The sequence below is a fragment of the Capsicum annuum genome, unplaced genomic scaffold (genome assembly GCF_002878395.1).
Source record: "Capsicum annuum cultivar UCD-10X-F1 unplaced genomic scaffold, UCD10Xv1.1 ctg82735, whole genome shotgun sequence".
NCBI classification, from domain to species: Eukaryota; Viridiplantae; Streptophyta; class Magnoliopsida; order Solanales; family Solanaceae; genus Capsicum; species Capsicum annuum.
In genome coordinates, this window is record NW_025893549.1 from 194,670 (window position 1) to 204,559 (window position 9,890).

Sequence of the window (9,890 nt, forward strand, 5' to 3'; positions counted from 1 at the left end):
CCCCTTAAGATGTCCATAATTATCCGTAGCTATTAAATATATACAATAATCAGTTGCATATATACTTATTTTGAGGTGTAGAATTTGAGGTTAAGGGTTAGAACTTTAGAGTTTGGGGTAAAGGTTTGAAGTTTGGAGGGTTTTTAGGGTTTATAGTTCTTAGACGGGTTCAAATTTAATAAGCTATTCTTTAATAATGGTTTATTATTGTCTATCCTGATCATTAGTCAATGGAAGATCGGTGTGACATTTATTTAGTCGTCTTTATTGATATATTCTTAATCAATGTTATAGTTTAGAAAATTCTTTGTGTCGTCTATCATTACTGGCTGTTGTGTTCTGTAATTACTGATATGTTGTCTATTGAAATCTTTAACTACCAAAAATTTACTAAATATTTCAATGGTAATATCTAACAGTAATAGTTCTATAGCTAAAAGATTTTCACCCCTTATCTATGTAAACCCCTCACTGTTCTGTTAAACAAATTCTCTCCTATTTATTTTCATTTTCATGTATGATAAATGTCTCAATCATTTAAAGCATCTTAAGAAAAAAATATGTAACTCAAGGAAATGATAAAATAATGCCAAGTTAAATACACATTCACACAATATACACACACATGCACATATGTATATGTATATGTATAAAATCTTGTAGGGGTAGGTAACAGGGATTTTCATGATAGTAAACCATTACCTTGGACTAAGTATCCCAACAATCATAAACAAGCACCCATAGGATATATGGGTTAAGCTTCCCCTGCTGAAATGGACCTAGTGTGAGTTAGACACACAAACCGAAGGTATCAAGGAAGACCAGTGAATGATCCGACCCTACGTCAATCCTAGAAACAAATATATCAATAGTGTGAACCATGAACATGGTCATCAAGACCAGCCCTTATGTGAGCAAATATAAGTTTCCTGTATAAGTCATTCGAGATCCATACCTTAAACAACTTAGCTACATAACCCCCATTAAGCTCAATTAAACAAGTTTCACATAACCCATTCATTAACCAAGGAATCATAAATTAAGGTACACCGCAGGTATCGTCATACCATTGAGCTTGCAAACTCATAATTATACCATTACAATTCCTCTAACTTAGGGGAATGTCTCAGCCCCCTTTGTTCATTAAATCAAGTTGGAGGAATGACTCGACCTCCTTTAGTTTATAAAATCAAATTAGGGAATGCTTTCATCCCCTTTGTTAATTTAATCAAAACATTAAATAAGGCTTTCAAAATCCATGTTCATTATTTAATCATTTATGCAATGCAATAGCATAGGTGAGTATGTCAAATGAAGTGATAATTCCACAATTCAAAGCCATTTACACAAGTGGGTTGAGGAAACAAAGTTATCCAAGACCAATTTAAGTCAAAAACCATCAATTTGGGGGAATAACTCGACACCCATTCCTATTCCTACACCCATGCAACCCATTAGTTCAAAAAGTTCTATTTAAAGAATTAACAACCTATGAAAATCATGGGAAAATAATTCAAGGGCCAACAATTCAAAAAACCCTCAGCCTATGTCAAAACACACATTCAAATCCATACAATTTAAACAATTTAAAACACATGTTTTTGATAAAATAATATTTGGGGAAGAGTATCATGCCTCAGATATCAAGATTTACTATGAGAAATCAACCCTTAGAAGCTTTAGATTCCAACATCTTGAAACCCTAGCCTTGTCTTTTATTGGGGAATTTGAGAGAGAGAAAAGTGTTTTTGATTTGATACAAAGTTATAAATAACACCCTTTGGGTGGTTTATGGATATGGGGGTAGAAAAAGGGAAAAGATTGGATTGCCTTTAATTAAATGACATAAAATTGGATGCCTAGTCATTACGGGAAACCTTACGACTTGTAATGTCACCCTAAGACACATGATGTCCATTTATAGACTTGGTAGTATTCATAGGGCACCAATATCTGAATAAGAGTCAAACCCTATGACTTGTATTCAAACCCTACAATTCATTAGGTTCAACTGTTGTCAAGGAAGAATCATTTCGGCATTACATTGTTTAGGCAACGAATAAGCACGATACGATTCGTAGTAAGTCTTGACAACTTATATAGTCTCAATTGTGATAAGAAAAAAAGCTTGGACAAACATAACGGTTAGGCTAAGATTAGGTTCCTATGGCCCGTATAGACACTCTATGACTCATAGGTAAAGTTCTAGTCTGGGCAGTGGAGCTGAAATGTCTACAAATTTTTAGGGACCAATAACATAGGGTGTTACATTCTCCCTCCATGATTATTCATCCCCTAAAAATGAGACAAGGCATCCATTAGCATGATTTAACATAGAATAAAACCAAACTTACCTTTAACAAAGACATAAAACAAAGGTATTAAGGAATACACATACCTAAATGTACGATTATCCAAGGTGGGAAACAAAAACAGATAGTTGGACTTCATGTCCTCTTTAGCTTCCCCAGTAGCTTCTTCGACCTTATCGTTTAACTTTATGTCTTTGACTCAAAATAAATGATAAATACAATCTTTGGATATGAACTTTCTTGCCTTAAGGTAAGATATGAAATCACTTTTGGGATACACTGAATTACCTGACTACGCAATGACTGGCTCATTTGCAAATTGAAATTTCACCACTCTAGTGTGACAGTCAATAGAATCATAACAAGAATAGAGAAAATCTATACCAAGGATAAGATCAAAATCAACCATGTATAACTCTATCAGGTCTGCTAACATCACTTTCTAGTGGACAGCGATCGGACACTTTTTATAGATTTGTTTAGCTACACCTGACTCACCTACTAGAGTAGAATCCAAGAAAGGCTAAGGGATCTTTTATAAACTTATCCCAAAATTTACTGCAACTAATGGTGTAACATAAGAGAAACTTGACCCAAGGTCTAACAATAACATTAATATGAAAGACATGAATCATACCCGTAATTATATCTGGTGAATCTTTCTACTCTTGATAGAATGGTAAAGTATAGAACCAATTCTGGCACTGATGGCCACTAGTACTGGATGATGCACCCTGAGAAGGAGCTAGGCAACCTAAAGGAGCTGGTACACTAGTAGCCTGAGTCTGGGGATGGTCATCTCTATTTCCTTGCTTAGCATGCGGATAATATCTAATATTATAACCCAACTTATCACATCCAAAATAACCTTTCTGACAAGCCAAACACTTACCAAGATGATTTTTACCAAATTTAGTACACGTAGGATAACTAGGCTTACCTCCCACACTACTCTAGGATTTTGACATAGATCACTTACCCCACTGTTCTTACTTATTTCTAGGTCTAGGAGCACCAGCTGAAGAAGGTGCAGTCATAGATGAACAATTCTAAAATTGTAAACGATTTCCTCCTCCGAACGTATTCTGGCCATGATCAAACTGCCCTGTTATAGCCCTCTTATTTTCTCTCTCTTTCCTTCCTTTTTACTACCTCAATCTACTTAGAATGTATGATTAATATAGGAAGAGCTATGTCTCCAATGAATATATCAGTCCTACACTCCTTAATTACCTACTCAGATACACTGGTCACAAACTTACTCATGCTTGACTAGGGTTAGCCATTTTTTTAGGGGCATACTTAGACAACTGGTTGAACTTGAGGCAATACTCTTTCATGGTCATTAAGCCTTTCCTAAGGTTCATGAAGTCTTCTATATTAGCTTCACTTATCTCATGTGGGAAGAACTTGTCTAAGAATGTATTCTAAAAAATTTGCCAAGTCATGGGAGCTACATTCTTTCCTCTAATTTTCTAAAACATCACCGCCCAATCATAAGCAATATCTTTTATCCTATTGGATGACAATTCTACACTCTCCTCTGCAGAAACATTTCTAATTCAGGGGATCTTTTTCACCTCATAAAGATAAAACTGTGGGTTCTCACATGCCTTTGACCCAAATAACTCGGGCGGGTTCATCTCATTAAATCTTGGATTTTGGCTACGGCTAAGTCCCCGTATTACTGATGTGGGGATGTAGCCTGATGGTTACCCTAAAAATTAGCTATCACAACTTAGGATAGCGCCTGAAAGACAACACTAAACTCTGTATGTGACATACTCTCATTCAAGGGATCTGCGGACTTAGGTGGCTGGTTATTATTTTTGAGGGCATTAGCTCAACGAGGAGGAAATTTTAACTATCACATAAAAGAATGAGTTAATAGCAGATAAAGACACTAAAAGCATGATAGATCATAAAAGAAAGATATGATTACCTAAGAACATTCCATAGCCTCTTGCTCGTAGATATTATGCGCTTCACACCCATTATGAATACTCTATGTAATGTGGCATATTTGACTCCCTAGGACTATCTAAACCTTAGGCTTTGATACCTAATTTGTAATGCTCTGAAATTTAATTCAGAGATGTCACATAGTGGTCAAGACTACGAGTAGGCCTAAGCTAACCCTCTCTGCATACTACTGAGCCTGAATCTTATAATTATGGAAATATAGAGATTAAGGTCATTCTAGAATGTGGAAACTATATGTAATAACTGAGAATAATCTAAACATAACATCTGAAACATCAAAACTGAATAATCTACATTAAAATAGTAGTTTGATAAACCTCTACTACTAATACTAGAGAGTCACTGGGATAAACTGTAATACCCCATACTTCTACCTAGCTTGAAATTGTCCAACGTATGTTAAAAACTTACTTTGATAGATGAATCCACATTTATAAAAGTGGAATTTCTAAGATTTTTACTTTTATTCATATTAGAAATTGAATAAGTTTTCCATCGGTAGAGAAAGTTATTATCAAAATACAGAAAGCAGTCAAAATTACCTAGGTGTGATTGTGAATGATGATAGACCATCCAGATAGCGATGGACCATCGCCCAAGCCGTCGCATCAGAGTCAGTGCGACTAAATTCTACCTAAGGGTGATGGCTCAGGCTGATGGACCGTCGAGCTAGCGATGGACCATCGCTAAGACATCGCAGAAGAGGAAGTGAACCCCTATTCTACCCAGGTACAACAGTCAGGAACGACGGACCATCGACCAAACAATGGTCCATCATACCCATCATCATATAGTTCCTTTGATTATTTTAGAGTCATATTTAAAAAGGCATTTGGGTCTTATTCTACCCATTTTAACCCCTAATAATAGTAGATCAAGGCTTATAAGTTCATTATCTATCTACAACATCAAATTAGGGTTTTGTCTCAAAGATAATCCTCAAGAACAACATCCAAATCATTCTTCAAGAACCTAAGAGATTCCAAGTTCTTTAATTCTAAGAACTTCAAGAAACTCACAACCCAGGTATGTCATGTGTTGATTAATAGGTCCCTTTCACCCACGAAGCTCAAGAATCTCTTTTCAAAATCCAAGATTTGTGTATTTATGAATTTTAATGATTTAAATTGAATTGAAATTCATGTCCATAATGTTGGGGGGTTTTTATTTGAGTTTGAAATTGCATATTCCAACGATTGACCCTAGGATGTGGTGATTTACTTAATAATCATGATAAACCCTTAAATTTATGCATTGATTGATGTATCCATGATTGTTAGATGTGTTGATGATTGTATAACCAAAGCATACGACCCATGTGTTCGATTAAATACCTATGTGAAGGAAAAGTGCCATACTAGTATGATAACATGAAATCCCCTTTTTTGTACAAGTTTATGCATATACAGTGTTCGATGAAATATCTTAGACAATGAATTATGGATATATGTGTTTCCATTATGGTTCTTTAGAACTTGTACTTTATGAAATCTCCAACTATTATATTATGGATTATGATGTTGGTCATTTATTTAAGAAAGTCATTCTTTGTCAGTTTCTTCGCATCGAGTCTTGAGGGTATTTGTACCTTAAAATTTAGCTATGTTCCTAGAATCAGTGTCATATTTTCAAGATACTATCAGTCAAGCCTTGATCCATTAAATTCAGTTAGTCTCATGACTCAAGAAAACTCAGTAATCTCAGTAGTATTCCATCAGTCAACGGAATTCAGTTAACTCTGTCTAGTTGAGTTTAGATAATCATGTTGAATGTCTATTCAGATGGGAGTATAAATTAGCACCGAGTAAGCCGAAGGATGGGAACCCTCTGTTATATGAGGTTGTGATTCTTATAAGCAATCCTTACGTTCAAGAACTATGTAGCTAAGGTAGGCTGAGACATCATAGCCTATTTTATGAGGGTAGATGAGGTGGCTTAACCTGTTATATGAGGTTTTCCATTGTTCTCACTAGAGTTGCCTGTTATGTGAGGGCTACTTACAGATTGTCATTACTAGTGGCGCGGTATGATACCCTTTAATTAGGGTTACAGATTGCTAATCAGCTATATTGTATTATTTAGGGCATCTTGATTAGATGAATACTTCCCACAGTTTCACTTATGGATCAGGACTATCAAATACAGTCATTCAGTCTCAATAAAAGAACTTAGATAGTTATTCTGATTTTAGGACTGCAGATATAGTCAACTCAGAATAGTATGGAACTCAGCTAGTTCCATCAGAACCTAGTCTGTCAGATATAGTCACTCAGTATCAGTTATTTCATTAATACAGCTATCAGTATCTCATGATATTATTACTCAGACTCAATAATCTTGTTAACACGAACTTAGTTATAGTTACTATGTATTTGTTCATGTATTCTCATGTTCATGTTATGTAGTCAGTTAGTATAGTTCACGTATTTGAACACTTTCCATTCAGCCTGCGTCATATGCATACTAGTACATTCAAACGTACGGATGTATTTGCACTATGGTGTTTCATACCATAGGTTTAGAAGCACGAGCTCCAGACAATATTAGCATTCCAATCTCAGTAGTCAGAGCTACCAGTGAGTCCTTATCCATTTTGGACATGACCATTACTTGATTATCTTATTAATTAATTTATTCAATTAGTTGGAGTTAATTGGGGACATGTCCCTTCAACTCTTTATTCAGACAGTTTAGAGTCTTTCGGACTAGCATGTTCAGATAACTATTTTTTGTTGTTTTGGGTATGTCATACCCCCTTCAGATGTTATGTTTTATCAGTTATGTAATAGTTTTGAACCTTTTGGCCTTTAAGCCTTTATTTTCGTATTTATATAGTATATTATACAGTGTCCAGGTACATATATCAGTTATGGGTTAGCTTGTTGTCCTTCGGGATCATGATCACTGTGTAACATTCCTGGTAAAAGATTTGGGGCCTTACAAACTTGGTATCAGAGCCTAAGGTTCAATAGTACCCTAAGAAGTCTGAAATTCACATCTAGTAGAGTCTTTTGCATAGGAGTGTTGTACACCACATTTATGTAGAGGAGGCTATAAGATATTTTAGGAACAGTTTCCCTTCTTTCAGAAATCATGTCGTGCTAGTGAGCATAATCTCAATTCAATCTCTTAGTGTAATTTGTTTCTCCCTTTCTTCTATAGAACATGCCTCCAAAAAGAAGAAACGGGAATCAGCTAGCCCCTCAGGCTGAAGATCCTTTCGGAGAACATGTCTCTCATGAATAGTTTAGAGCTGTATTCACTACTCCTGCTTAATTAGTTGCTGCTTAGAATGAATGGCCAACTGTCACTCTAGGCAACCCAGTGGCCAATTTAGCTAAAGACAAGATTTGAGACCTCACCCGAATGAATCCTCCATCATTTCTCTGGTCTAAGTCAGATAAGGACCCTCAGGAATTTCATGACCAAGTTTAGAAGGTTACAGATATCATGGGGGTTACTTCTAGTGAGAGTGTAGAGCTAGCTGCATATCAGTTGTAGGATGTTTCTCATGCTTTGTAGAAATAATAAAAGCCAGAGGGGACTGTAGATGCAAATCCTGTTGAGTGGAAAGAGTTTGCTACTGCCTTCTTAGATAGATTCTTTTCCCTTTAGCTTAGTAAAGCTAAAGTAGGAAACATAACGGTGAAAGAGTATTCTATTAGGTTTACTCAACTATCCAGATATGCTTCTCATGTGGTTGCAGATAGCGAGGCCAAGATTAGTAAGTTTGTTTCTAGGGTGAATAATAGTGTGGTAAATGAGTACAAGTCAACGATATTGAATAGTGACATGAACATACCAAGGACTATGACTCATTCTCAACAGATAGAGAAGCAAAAGATTAAGATGAGGGAGAAGAACAATAAGAGAGCAAGGTCAGGTAGTTTCAACTTTACTCAGCCTAAGTCAAAGGGAGGAAACCATTCTTAATTTTGTCCTACGTTAGAAGTTCCAGCTCCTTCTTCAGCTAGCTCTCCATCTCTTAGATTTAGAGACGGTAACAGAGATAGAGCGCTAGGCTCCAAGTCTTACAGCAGTATTAGCAGTGCCCACACCTATCCACTTTGCTAGACTTATGGCAAAGACCATCAGGGTATTTGCATAGCTAGCGGTGGTATTTGTTTGGGACGTGGCAAGCCAGGCTATAGAGTTAGAGATTGTCTTCAGCTAGGTCCTCAGGGTCAGTAAAACCATTTCTCATCTCTATCAGTTCACCCAAACCAGCAGAGTTCTACCTCCAACGCTATTATAGGGCCACACCTAAATCGACTTTATGCTCTCCAGTTCTGAAAAGATCAGGAAAATTTCTTGATGTGGTTACTGGTATGTTACAGATCTTTTATATGCATATTTATTATTTTCTAGACCTAGGAGCTTTTTTGTCTTTTGTTACTCCCTACATAGCTGGCAATTTCAAAACTAGTCCAAAAATTCTAGAAGAGCCCTTTTTAGTCTCTATCTCAGTAGGTAAAACCATTATAGCGCGGTGGGTATACAGGAACTTCCTGATTATGATATTTCAGAAAGTCACTTCAGCAGACTTAGTCGAATTAGAGATGATTGATTTTGATGTCATTCTTGGCATGGATTGGCATTATTCCTGCTATGCCACAGTCGACTACAGAAATAGAATAGTCGAGCTTCAATTTCTGAATTAATACATCCTAGAGTGGATGTGTAGTTCTCCAATGTTCAGAGGTCAGCGTGTTTCCTACCTTTGAGCATGGAAAATTATTTTTAAGGGATGTGTTTATCATCTTGTTTGAGTTAACAACACTAGTTTTGAAACTCCCAGTATTGATTCAGTCAAAGTTGTGAATGAATATTCAGATGTCTTTCCCAAAGATCTTCCAAGAATTCCTCCAGAAAGGGAAATAGACTTCGTGATTAATCTCCTTCCAGATACTCAACCTATATCTATTCTTCCATATAGAATGGTACCAACAGATCTCAAAGAGCAGAAATAACAGCGGAAAGATCTCTTAGATAAGGGATTCATCAGGCCCAGTGTGTCCCTATAGGCTGTACCGATATTATTCGTGTGCAAGAAAGAAGGTTCTCTTAGAATGTGCAAAGACTACCGTCAACTCTATAAAGGCACAGTCAAGAAGAAGTATCCACTTCCAAGAATTGATGATTTGTTTGCCCAACATCAAGGTGCCAGTTATTTCTCTAAGATAGACCTTAGATTAGGGTACTATCAGCTCAGAGTAAGAGAATGTGTCATTCTGAAAACAGCCTTCCATACTCAGTGTGATCACTTCGAATTCCTAGTCATGACCTTTGGTCTTACCAATGCCCCAGTAGCTTTCATTGACATAATAAACTGGGTGTTCAAGCAAAACTTAGACATGTTTATCATAGTCTTCATAGATGATATTCTGGTCTATTCCCACAGTAAGCATGATCATGCAGACCATCTCAGAATTATATTCTAGACCCTTAAAGATCATAATATGTTCGCCAAATTTAATGATTGCATGTTTTTGCTAAGTTCATTAGCATTTCTTGACCATATAATTTCTAGTGATAACGTTAGCGTTGATCCTCAAAAGATCGATAAGAAACTGGCCCAGACCTGTCTCTCTATTA